The following is a 13,900-nucleotide window of genomic DNA, read 5'->3' on the forward strand; positions in this document are numbered from 1 at the left end:
GTCATTGGTATTTACTTTCTATACTTTTATGTTGGAGTGTAAAGACGAACGTGCCCCGATACTTTAGTCCACTCATGCTTGTCGTGAGGATCAACGTGCCTGAGGCCATGGCTAAATTTATCCCATGCACACGCATTCATATGCATCATGGTGGGTGAGATAATATTACCCTTATGCTTCCTTGCATGAATGATAGTCATGTGAAGTTTGACCACAAAGCATCTGCGGCTGTCACTGCGCTTCCTGCCCGGGCATTCCATATTGCGTCTAATGCCATGAAGTGTCCACCTTCCTCTCTTTACACTTCCATGCTAATTCTGACCCCAACGTGCAGATAGGCTGAAGACTGAGACTGATCATGGTCATTACGGAGAGGGTGGGTAAAGCAGAACCTTGGCCAAATGTGGATCAATACAAAGGCTTGAAGAATTACTCCCGCTGTGGGAAGAGAGGAGGAGGACAAGGTTGACAAATCTCTACTACTGACACATTGGGTCAGATCGCATGTTGATAGCCCAGTGTGTCTCTTTCATCAGCCCCAGGATAACGACTGGCTGGCTGACATCATATGGACAAATTTTTCTTCTTACCTTGTATGAGGATTGTCAAAAGTGAGCCTGAAATAGATTCAGAGCGTAAACGTAGCCATTTACTATTCTTTTTGAAAAGGCGGCTGGCTGTGCAAAGCGCAGGGGAAAGCACAGATTTGTGAAGTCGGCTTATGCAAATGATATAAACAGGTTGAAATCATCCTATAGCGAAAAGCATTGGATGGCAAAGAAAGTGACAGAGCAAAAGCGCACTGCGTTGCTGCAGCTGCAGGCATAACCATGAAGAAAATACCTCACACGCAAGGATACGCGGGCTTTCTTTTTGTTGCGTGTTCACGTGACATGCTCACACTGACGCCTAGTGGCAGTGGCGGGATCACAACGACCATGTCGCTCGGCAACCTTGCCCTTGAACCAGCTTTGGCACAACATTCAAGGTCTGTGGGACTGGTATGTCACCGCCTTTGTGGGATTGGTTGATTGATTGATTGATTGATGGCCACTCTGACAACTGTTTTCAACACACACACTGCAAATGGCTGCTTCCTGATGATCAACGGTCTCTCTGTTTATTAACACTACTTTTAGTATGACTATGTTCATAATATTTTCTATTTGATTATTAGGTACACTGAAGTCCACACCAGTAATTCAGAAGACCAAAGGTGAGGAATTGCTTTGGATCCATAAAGACAAAAATATATGAAAGAAAGAAAGAAAGAAAGAAAGAAAGAAAGAAAGAAAGAAAGAAAGCGAAAGAAAATGACATCTTTCTAAAACATACTGCACCTGGTGTTTGAGATGCAGGGACACGCAATAGCCACTAGGTGGCGCAAAAGGCAAGGTTAACGTCAGAGCCTTTGCTACTTGAATTACAGTAGTGAAATCAGACCAAACGGTGCCTATTAGCGTCTGAAAGCTCTTTTGTCAGATAATTGTCACATGATGTCAAAATAAATAATATACAGTATAGTATATATACAAAGGTAATATGTGTGTTACATAATACTAAATTTACATAAATCTTTCATTAATTTCTTAAGCATTATAATAATGATCATAATAATAAGATAGTATGCACATAACTAAAGAATTTCACTGTTGTTTATTTCATTTTTCATTTTATTGTATTAGTTTATTTAACAGGGACAATGCAATAGACACTAAGCAAAGTTTGCAGCTGATGTTGAGCATACATAGTTCAGCAAATGCTAATTTACAACCCCCGTCCCTGGTTGAGCTTTTACACTTGATACACAATCTAAAACACATAAAAACAAAGCCACCCCTTAAAAATAATAAAATCAATTGTAACAAATGAAAGCAATCACATATGAAGGTGATATTGTAGTAAGTAAGTAAGTATTTTAAAGACTGTGATTTTATGAGTTCATGTACAATATATAGGCCTACACTTGTGCTTAAAAGTTGACATACCGTAAACTTATGAGCACACTGTATGGTGAGAAAAGGGCTTAATGCCCATAAAATCCCAAATACTGTTGCAATTGTTTTGATATTTTCAGAGGGAAAAGTTGACATGAGCAGAGATGTGCTTGTGAATTGTGGTGACGTTTCATAACATTTGTGTGTCATTAAGAGACATTGTACATTTGCAGTTGTACTCATACATTTAAGGGTGTGTAAACTTTCAAGCACAACTGTAGGTTCCAAATAAAGGTTTGAGAGGGGAGATACTCAGTCAAAATGAATCCTTTCATTTTTGAATTCCTTTGTCGATGCGTTGATGATGCTCTCGATGCAGCTTTAGGGTTTTATATACCCCACCACAAAAGTCCAAATAGGCCAACAATAACAATAACCAGAACTATGTGTTTAGTTAATTAAAAAAATACATAGTCTATGCATTTTTGCAGCGGTTAACGGTCTGGGAAAAATCTAATGTAAAGAAAAAAAATCTAAGAGCATGCATACATTTCTACAGACTTGCATTTTGTCATTTATACATATTTATATAAGTGAGTTTGTCCTCTTGGTCAGAAGTAACAGCTAGCTTCTACCTTTCAGAAATCTACCTTTTTTTTTGTCTCCAGATTTGCAACCCTGTAGCTGTGATTAGAGTGATGGGGTTGCACTACATTAACAGGGTTGTGATTAAAAAAAAAAAAAAAAAAAAAAGTACTATTGATCTGTAAACTGAGCTAAACAAGCCTTTGATCGTTTATTACCTATTATTGACGAATATGTAGCAGAAAAGTCTGAAAAATTAAGGTCAATTTTTCAAGAATTTTGAAACTCAAATGTCCTCCAATTATAGAAAAAGAACCAACAACTGCAACTTGGATGAAAAGTGCTTCATTTCGGTCGGCAGGAAGGCTTTATTTTATTTATTTTTTTATTTACTCATTTATTTATTTATTTATTTAGTGTCTAGATATCTTTAGTGCATAATAAGCAGAGTCCACATATTTCCATATCATCGTTCATGAAAGATGAAAAGTTATATAAAGCCACTTATTCATTGTTGTGGTAAACTGACTTATGACTAATTAATATTCATGCCACACTTGCTTGCTTTTGTGATAGAATGTTGTAATGTTATTACACAATAATTGCATATTAAATCGCAATTGCATCACAGTATTAAGGGAAAAATTATTTAAACTGTACACACACACGCACGCACACAAAATATATCACACACACACACACACAGACATATGAGCAAAGTCACCACTATACAATGTCCTTCGTTTGATTTAAGGCGAGGGTCTTCACGCAGTGAACCCATTTGGCCCCACCAAACGAAGGATGTTGTGTTGTGGTGTGCTGACACAGCCATCAAACACTGAGGCAGGGGAGCTCTGTGGTGCCGACGAGCAACGAAGCCAAGCTTTGATGTTTTTTTACACAGAGAACATAAATTGGGCCTGTGAAATACTGTGACTTTTCGCTCGACTCCACGCATGCAGGCCTGCAGCCTCGCGCCCTGCTGGCTCCTTCCTCAGTCTACTGATTGGCCAGGCCTGAAAGGCTTCACACTCCTTATTTTGTCTTCTCAAACTGTAGCATACAAAATGGCCTTACCTGTGTCGTTACCACAAATATGATTTAATGTGTCATTTTGCATTTAAAGAATACCAACTCTTCCTTCACAGGAGATGTATATATATTTACAAAGCATTTGGTCTATTCTACAACTCTGTCCCAACTCATTATGAGCTACATCTACTTAAAAATTGTATTAAAAAAAAAGTGGGCTTTTTTTTTTCAGTTGCGGTCTAAAAAAAGAGAATCTATTACCTAAATTACATAAATAAGACCTATTACCACATTGAATACAAGTGTTGCATCAAAAATTCTGCCCTCACAAGAATACAAATTTTGTGCACGACTCAAAGTGTTATTAATTCAACAATTTAATTAATACCATTGTGGTTGCAGTGTAATCATGTGTCAAATATTTTGGTCACTATTACCAGGGTTTTTCCTGTGTACAAAATTCAGAGGCGGCCACCTCCAGCCTGAGCTACTGATATCGCTCAAAACAAAACGCTCCAGCTGTGTTGATTGAGCTCGGCAGCAACGCATTTTAACTGCAGTTGCAGTGTTGCGCCATTATGGAGGCGCTATATCACCAGCAGTGCACCGGAAAGACATGAACAACTGAAGAAGAAACTTTAATGTACCGAAGCAGAAACAAATCATGGAGCAACCGTTGCACATGCCCATTTCCTGGTTGTGAGGCAGAGGTGGCACGCTCCAGCCATAGCCAAAGTCATAAAAACACAGTATATACAATAAACATAATAGTGTTGTACAATAACGCTGAATTCTATTTACAATTTAATATGTACTAGTGGATGACTTTTTAATGATTGTAGTTAAAAAATGGCAAAAATGAATGGCAACTTTGTATTCGTAGAATTTCTCATTTCTAGTCCCTGATCATAAAATGGCTAAAGGAGGGCGGCCCATAATGGTGTAGGTCACAAAATAAGACTGGTATTATCGGTAGTCACCTATCATAGTCAGGATGATACCACCTCTGCCTCATTTTGAGCCATGAAAAACTCTAATTATGATTATGATTGCATTGTATCCATGTTTCAAATACTTTGGTCACAAAACTATTATTAGTTCATTCACACAATAGAACGAACTAAAGGAATTATGCATGATGTCGACTACAGCTCATTCATGGCACTGCAAGGAGAAAAAGTACAAAACAGGTTGACTTAAAAGTTAACAATTGCATGACCACAAGCGTCTACTTGGCCTTACATTCAGATTTACGGTTGCAACCTTTGGCTGTTGTTCGACTCCAGAATGGGTCTGTCCAGCCAGGCCAGACTCTATGAAGGATGTCTTTATCATTTCACTACGCAGATGTACTGTCACTAAAGTGAAGCGTAACAATCCACAAGCACGGTTCTAGGATGACTTAACGAGCCTGCTGAGTGGATGACCCCGACACTGTCCAACATTATCACGGTCTCCTGTTAGATCAAAGCAATGTTGGCTACTCACTGCTTGGACACTGAATCATCTTTGGTTCAGTACTGTGCTGAGTAGCCGTGTCCAATTCATTCCAAGCAGAAATAACATTGAGCCTTAGCCAGATATTTTGTCACAACCAAGAAAACATTTTACGATTGTTTGTGGAAGGTGAGCAGGACCCTTCATGGTGAAGAATCTGAACCTTCCCATGAGGACATTTACATCATCAAGAAACCCTGAAATCATGTTCTACTACAACATGGGTAAAAGAGCAGATTATCACAAAAATTTGAATTTAAATAATGTTGCATTTTCCATATTCTTTTTACTTTTATTTTTATTTTTTTAAAGAGCTCAGTATTGTTCATTCGGTAATTTTACCGATTTGACATGTCATCATCATTCCTCTCTTTTTTAATTTTAATTTTATTTTTTTATTATTTTGTATGTGGGTGAGTATGTGTATGTGCGTGCGTGTGAGTGTGTGTGTATTCATTAGTTCACCAAAAACCTATTAAAAAATCCCATACCGTTCACCTAAACCGAACACCGCCGTCAGGAGACCCGAGGAAGGACCAAAGAAAAGAAAGGAAAGTGATATTTTCCATATTCTAACAAACACCTCATTGGACGATGAGTTATTGTTTGCTTGCCAATTTGTTTTCCACAAGCAACACCAATAATTTAGATTAAAATGAAATTATAAAATTGTATGATTAGAAAAAAAAACTCTGTATAACTTTAATTGAAAAACTAAACAAAGAGAGAACAAATTTTCTTGGTCACGTTTCATAATTTGTAGGGTTCAATTATAAATGTCGCATTATGTTGATTATTTGATGTGATTTTGTTATTACAATATCATGAAAAACGATAAAAAAGAATAATATACTGTACCAAAATGGGGGTGGGGGGAAGAAATGAACACTCACAGCGCATTTCATACACAAGGTAATCCATACATACATTTAAAAGCAGTCACAAACAGAGTTAAAGAGGTTTAAAAGGAATGTTATAAAAATGCTCACTAAAATTACTAAAAGCGCATACAGTGCAAGAGCAAGATTTTTGAAAATATGATTTAAAAAATATTATTCAGTAAATCAGAGCTATAGGAAGAGTGTCTAGTTTTTAACCTGGATTTAAAAGCATGTACATTTTATTCATATGTTTTGAATCTGTATCCATTGATGTTATTCACTCTCTTACAACCAGCAAATCACGTGACTGTATTAAAAACAAGTATGGACAAAAAACGGCTTTTTAAAGGTGATTTTGTGTTGGGGGGTTGATTCACAGGATTTTTGGTATTACAGTATCTGTTGTTCTATTTTTTTATTATTATTTTTATTTAATCTTTTTTTAACCAGGTAAAACGTTTGAGAACTAATTCTCATTTACAAACATGACCTGGGATTTTCTTTAGCCTACTCCACTGCTCACCCAAAATCTACTAGGATTAGCTCCAGCTCACCCACAACCCTAATGAGGATAAGCGCAAAAAAAAAAAATGCATGGATGGATTATTGTTTCCATGTTTTGTTTTGCTTCTTTGAACTTATTCCGTTACACTGTGTGCTTAAGTGCCCAGAAAGACACCTACAAATCAAACGTAATTAATTACTGGTGAGTTAACGTCAGGACTATTTGGTAAAAAGATCACACATCTGTCTATTATGATGTTTACGAGGCTTCATGTTGACAGTGTGGGCTGCTGTCCGAGATGTATGGTTAGCAGCAGTCTTGCACATCTGGAGGGAAAATAACCACGGTTTGATATGTCCTCATGTAACCTCTTATATAAGGATATGTTGTTGTCCTGAACTGTTGTACGAATCCAGGTGCCCAACAATTTGTGAATAAAGGGCGGAATCAACCTGGGAACTCTTCCTTGTTTATACTATAGTCCTAAACATGTTTTCGAGGGTGCCTGGGAATTTCTTGGGTTGTATGTCTTGTTTCTCACGCTCACCCCTTTTTGCTAATGAATAAAAGACGGAGCGGCACACGGTCCGGGCAGAGTCAGCTGTGGAATACATACAATTGCCCAGCCGTTTTGCAGCTCGTTCTACCCGGACCGTCGGCTCTCCGGTCTAGTGTCAAGGTAAGCGCCGATGATGATTAGCGTTGAAGTGTGTTGATTGCTGTTTGCGGGGAGTAAAAGGCACAATTATTCTAGCACAGTGTATCAGTCTATGTGTATTTATTGTTGCCGCCGACCACTCATGATCCTGCATACAAATATAAAAGTGAAGTAGTGTTTTCCACAAAACAACATCTAAGAAGCAAAACACATTCATCAGAGGCTGTTGAGAAAATAATTGCGGGCAACTTTTTTGGCTGTGCTTGTTTTCACTTTGAAAGAATTATACAAATTTATGGCCAGTAGTGATAAAGGAACAGTATTCTTGACTCCGACACTGAATCTTTTTATTTCCATGTTTACTTACCCAATGCATTTGATTAGTTATAATGAATTAACTAATTAATTATTAAAGTAAATACCTTAATAGTAATACTGCAGGAGTGTTTGTGTATGTATTTAAGTTATCGGACAAAGACACTTTACCAATATAAACTAAGCCCTCTTTAAGTTTCAAGAATATACTTCCTGGAAAGTTTGTTTAATATAAAACACTGAAGAGCAACTTGGAAATACCCGTAACTACAATAAATTTACAACTCGCACGTTTTTATCATATTCTGCAGTTTCATGGACATCATTATTGTTTTTTTAAAACTCATTTATGAGACCACCTGTCAAAAAAACAAAAAGAGTTCATGCAGCAACATGATGCGGATTCTTGAACCGTTTTGAACAGGAATGGGGAATTTCAAACAGAATCTTTCACTGAGCTTCTCTGTCAGAAATTAAAGTAGGCACAATATTAAATCACATAAAATAGTAAATGACAACACCCATATCCAAAATCCAGAATTGGCACTCTATGTTTTCAAATGTATTAATTTCCCCCCGCAAAATGTGACTTTGCATCTTTTTAGAACCGATTATTGGAACAAAGCCGCCATCAGCAATTGAAAAATAATAAGCAGAGTAGAAGCTGGCGTCATTCCTCACCTGCTCAGACGCGGTTTGAAACAAGGGAAATGGTTCCGCCGGGCTCGCCTGCGACAGCCTGTCGAACAGAGGAAGAAAAACACATGCTCAAGTCAGTTCCCCGTTTTGACTCTACCGCTAATTCAAAAAAGGGTTACAAAACAATGATGTCATTTGCGTCTTAAAGTAGATGGAAAGGAAATGATGGCATGCGCACATAATTGTGCCACTGGACATGTACACATTTCCACTCATACTCAACATATGTTTGCCTGCTGTCCCTGCGTCTCCCATGCAACTATTTTGACCATGACCAGACAAGTCAAACATAGTCTGTTTGACAAATTTGGCGATGGACAAAGCAGAATACCAACATGGATACTATTGGCTTACAACAGCTACTGAAGCAGTTGGATTGAATTGCAGATGCAAAACGTTGCAAATACCTGACAAACCAACACAAACTCATTACAGTGTGGTTTCATGTACTTCCTATTGCTGTGTTCTGTTTAAAACATGTGCATACTGTATGTGTCTGGCTTTGGAGAATTCCCAAACACTTTTTTTGTGCCTAACAAAAAGACTGCATTTAAAATTCGTTCAGTGCTCTTAATTCTTTTTTATTTAATTTTAATTTTATTTTTTTTCCTGGAGAGCTCAGTTCATTCGGTAATTTTACCGATTTGACGCTTTTTTTTTTATATATATTTTTTCATTTATATATATTTTTTATACATTTTTATTTTGTATGTCGGTGTGTATGTGCATGCGCGTGTGTGCATTAGTTCACCTAAAACCTATTAAAAAATCCCAGTGCTCTTAATTCTGATTAAATGTATCATAAGCATTGTCCCAAGGTTATAATTCCCAAACCAAATGACCAAATCATCAATTATTATTATTATTATTATCATTATCTGATCTAGAAACTTAATGAATTAACTTTTTTTGTTTTGAGTGATTATTTGTTAGCCATTTCATATGGTAAATGTTTGGCCTTTGAAAGTTTTGCGAATGTTATTTTTAACAGCAAATGACCACAAATATTTGTATGATATGGAAGAAAAATAAAGAAGCATTTGAAAGTGACAAATTAGTTTGCTGCCTTGTTAATCAGAGCTACTAAAATATGAAAATATAAATGTATTGGTTATCGGTATCAGTATTGACCATACAAAGCAGGAAATTATCGGTTATCGTATCGGTTGAATTTTTTCATATTGTGCATCACTAATAATAATAATAATAATAGTGATAATAATAATAAACTAAAAACTATTCAACAAGTGCTCACTGAAGGGTTAAAAGCGAGTCCAGAGTCAAAATGAGACCAAACGTATGGCCCTGTGAGCTCATATTTAACAACAGACATATGGGCCACGTGAAAGACAACCTTGCAGTCTGACTTTTGAGTGAAACTATCATGCATAAAATATCAGCTAGTCCAACCAAAACTAGTGGCACTTGCTGAACTGTCCAGCTCAAAGACTTTTCCATCGGGCATGACTTAATCCAGTGAATGTGGAAAATGCAACCACAAACACTATGCAGGTGCGTCATGAATTATTTTAAATAGCAGTTTCCGTTAGAAGCAGATGACTGGAAAGAGTTACAAAGTTCAGAAAATACATGAAAAGGAATCAAAACATGAGGAAAAAAGTTGCAAAAAAAAAAAGGGAAAATGAGCAAATGTTTATTGATGAATTTCACACCCTTATTTTATTTAAAATGCAAAACCAATGAGTTCCATAACTTCCATTTTATGCTGTGGTTTCACAACTTCACACTTCAGGGAGACGAGGAAGATCCATTTTCCCATTACTTTTCACTCATTTATTTAAGATAATGTTTTTTGACAACCTTTGACGGACCTTTGTTCGGATCTTATGTGTTGACTAGTCCTTTAAAAAGGGCCACAAGGCCGAATAGATTCAACTTGCAGATGCAAATTGACATTCAAAAAAGCAATAACTGCTGCTGGATGAAACTAAAACTTGGAATGTGTTTCACATAAATCATGTCAGATCAGGACTCATGAGCAGAAACTTGATGCACATTTGGCATTCATGCTAAAATGGGTGATTTGTCAAACATGCCACTGAATAACCAGACCACGAGCAGTTACACTCGGGGTCAAAAGTCAAAGTCAGCTATATTTAGGTCATTACAAACCCTCTTGATGTTGAAGCTTGACCTGCAGCCTCTCCTTCAGAGACGCACCGGGCCCCAAATTCAATCCGGGGATTTGAGATGGAGAAAAAAAGAATAATTTCCATCCGTCGCGCAGCAGGGCCCCAAGTGCTAATCAATGTGACTGCGACAATGATTTTAGGTTCTTATCATGCGGTGTAAACTAAAAAGTCTAATGATGTTGTCATCCATTAAGGCACAGGATGTCATGTTGGCATCTGCCGTATTAAATTTGATATTATCCTTTACACTGCCAATGAATAGGTAGTCCTCTATTTACAAACATTTGTCTTACGAACATTCGCAGATATGAACAGAGGCTGACTGATGTCCATAAATATCATAAAATATTGTATTACGCTCGCAAGTTCATATTTTTAAGTACGCCCAACATCATATATTACGGTCCTGTAGTTCCCCTTTCTGCCACACCACAGCCAAGCAGCACCGTTGCATACGCTCATCTCATCTCTCTCTCTTTTCTCTGTCCCTCTTTCTTTCTCTTTCAAGACATTTTGAACACTCTATTTCATGAGTATAATATTTTTACCCACATTAAAACCATGGCATATATGATCAGACACATGCGTTGCACAGATAATCCATTAGAGGGCAGTATCCCCCATCTGATGTTTTTTCCAGCGACATTACAACAAGAGCGTCTCAACTGAGAAAGGACAGACACCTATATTTATTAATAGTGGTAAATGTTCTTTCTGATTTTTGGAAATACTGATATGTTTGATATGTCTGTTTATTATGATATTTTTGACAGGTACAAATGTATACATTTAAAGCATTGTGACCAGATGTATCAAATATGACACAAATCAAGTCATATGTTGAAGCTAATTTAAAAACAATTTTTTGTTGTTCAAAGGGGCTAATACATTCTCTATTTACAAATAAACATAATTTTATCTCTTATATTTCATCGTTCAGGCTTCATAGGGTTACAAATATTTTATAGATTTTTTAATGCATTACAATTTAATTTTAAAATAAAATCGGAACCCATTGTGTTTGTAGGTTGAGGACTACATGTGTAAGTTGTATATTTGTTGAATAGTAGGCTGTGTTTAAGTCTGGTTCAAAGATGGCTCTGTGTATTAGAAATTACAAAGCAGGGAATTTAAATGAAAAAGCGGAGGGGTCCGGTGACGAGGTTTTTTTCCCCCAGGGCAAACCTCCAAACCTCAAAGTGTTTAGCTTTCCTAATAATATGAAGATATGTATGTATTTGGTAGAGAACACAAACAAGTAAGAAGTGTAAAGAAGCATAGAGTGATGCCTGCTTGCTGGATGACCCCACCCCCTTTTAGAGGCATCACCTCATGTAACCTAGGAACCTCAAGTTTGAATAAAAAGAGAGGTTTATAGGAGGGCTGTTTTAGAATAGATGAGATTTGTATCTCCTGTTCTCCTTGCAAGTAACCTGAAACTAGAATGTCTTCTCTCCTCATTGTTTGTTAGTTATATTTGTCATCTGAACCTGACATGTAGTGTGAGAATTTATTTCCATGTATTTTTAGTACTGTCTCGTCTCCCTGTCTTTCCTTTGTTTCCTTTCCTCTACATCATGAGGATCAGACTCTTTTTAGGTTGTACCTGTTAAATATTTTACTTTTCAACGTCTATTTAAAATGAGAATCTGTCAAAGAGCACCAAGGGATAACTTATTCCCTCATAGAATTGCAGGAACTAAGACTATAGTATACAAGAAAAAAACTTTTACTATTGTTCTTTCGGTCCTAAAGTATTTGTAGTAAGTATGGGACTACAGTACTGTATTATACTTAAAAAAATATTATAATTGTAAAGCATTCATGTACAGGGACAATATTTACACTTACAGATCCTTCATCATATGAATTTGCTTTAGCTTTGGAACTCCAAATCTCAAAGGCTCTTTACATAGAAAAATAGATTACAGTATTGAAGCAAATGTCTTAAAACCTTCGCAAAAAATATACAAGCTTCTATGTTCAACATTCCTTTCCTTTCCAATCTTACAGCAGACTGCTTACAATTCCAGCAAACGGAGTGCAGCCTTTTTTGTTATTTTGTGGTTGCCAAAGATTTCACTTGAGGCAACCTGACTCCCTGCATGCTCCTCCTATTACCCACTGCTTGGTTAGCATGTCTTTTTATTATCCAATGAATTATAAGCATCTACCTGCCTAAATCTTTCCATGAATGAGCGCCTCCTGCGTGCATGACTAACATTGTTAGGACTTAAGTATCATGTTGAGAAAGTACAGGAACTAACCCACGGAGAACAGAACCCAGCTTTAAAACATTTTTATTTTTCCCAGTCAACCATCTGTGAATGATGACAAAATCACATAAGAATAAATATTCTTACGAGCCAAGATTCCGTCGCTTAAAGTTTTAAAATATATTTGTGATGTGTTCAATACAGCATGTACTTAATTCCTGTTATTTCATTTTTCTATCACTATTTTTAAGCATTGTTATGTTTTTGGCAATACAGCAATTGAATCATTACATTTGAATAAAAGATTGCAAATGTTTTTTTTTGTTAGTTTTTTGCTATTATTACTATTAATAACTAACTATTCTTGTTTCCACTGCACGCCTACCTTCACATGTGGGAAATTGTTACACTTACATAAATTATGGTGTACTGTCACCTCCATCTTTCCAATCAGTTCTTCCATCCATCTACTGGTCAACAATTGGCCAAAATGAAACACTTACTCTGAAGCACAGAGCATTTTTCCAAGTTGGACAACAACTCATTTTAAACACACCATATATAAGAAGGAGATTGTCGTTACAACACATTGTTGGAGGTGATCAATCACTGGGAGCATCTGCATCAAGGTTCTCTTCAGGCTTTGTGAAGGGAATATTTCTTCACAGATGCCAGTGACCCACAAAGGCCTCACAGCATGCTATCTTGAAAAAGGAATTTTGCAGGCAACTCATTAGTTGACAGTAAGACAACAATATTGTAAGCAATACCCTGTGCCATTCCAGTTTGTAAAAAAGAAAAGAAAAAGAGATGGTAATAGCGTAGAGATACCTCATCTAGTGTAGAAGATCAAGATCCTGTTTTTAGTCATGTACATGTGTACATTGGTTCTCAACCGCGGTCCTCGAATGCCCCTATGGAGCCCGTTTTCCATGTCTCGCTCAGCCAACAGGTGTTTCAAACGATCAGCTAATCAGCCAGCTCTGCATGAAGCCTGATAATGATCCTCAGCTGTGTTGGCTGGGGAGACATAGGAAACAGGCTGGATAGGGGAACTCGAGGACTGGGGCTGAGAACCAGTGTACTAGAGGGAGACACGGGAATGGATTTTCATACCCGCACCATCCCACTCCCACAGAGAAAACGTGTCCCACCCTGTCAAATCCTGTCCCGTCCGCTCCCGGTGAAAATGAATCTCATCCTGTTCTGTCTGGTCCCATCATCGCTGTTTACATGAAATCCAGAAGCACCATTGCCTTGTGAGTCATGTAGTTCTTTTGGCTAGCGTTCATGAAAGAAAAATACAAATGGCTGCGCTTCTGTCCGAGTGTCCCCTCCCCCCGCCCACTCATATCCATCGCGGGTTATGACAATCAAAATTATTGTAAACGTTTTTGAATGATATTTTATCATAGCAGCTAG

The 13,900-nt window shown here is 37.2% G+C and overlaps 1 protein-coding gene across 1 annotated transcript in view; it reads right to left on the bottom strand.

The window, feature by feature from the left end:
- tspan9a (tetraspanin 9a) overlaps positions 1 to 13,900 on the bottom strand; it is a 220,756-nt gene that overhangs the window by 181,718 nt on the left and 25,138 nt on the right. Inside the window, exon 2 of the mRNA XM_086073868.1 lies at positions 8,092 to 8,149. The gene's annotated coding sequence lies outside the window, so the exon portion shown is untranslated. The remainder of the gene's footprint in view (positions 1 to 8,091; positions 8,150 to 13,900) is intronic.

This window comes from Leptonotus elevatus, chromosome 4 (genome assembly GCF_054856555.1).
Source record: "Leptonotus elevatus isolate MCC_2025b chromosome 4, RoL_Lele_1.0, whole genome shotgun sequence".
Classification (NCBI taxonomy): Eukaryota; Metazoa; Chordata; class Actinopteri; order Syngnathiformes; family Syngnathidae; genus Leptonotus; species Leptonotus elevatus.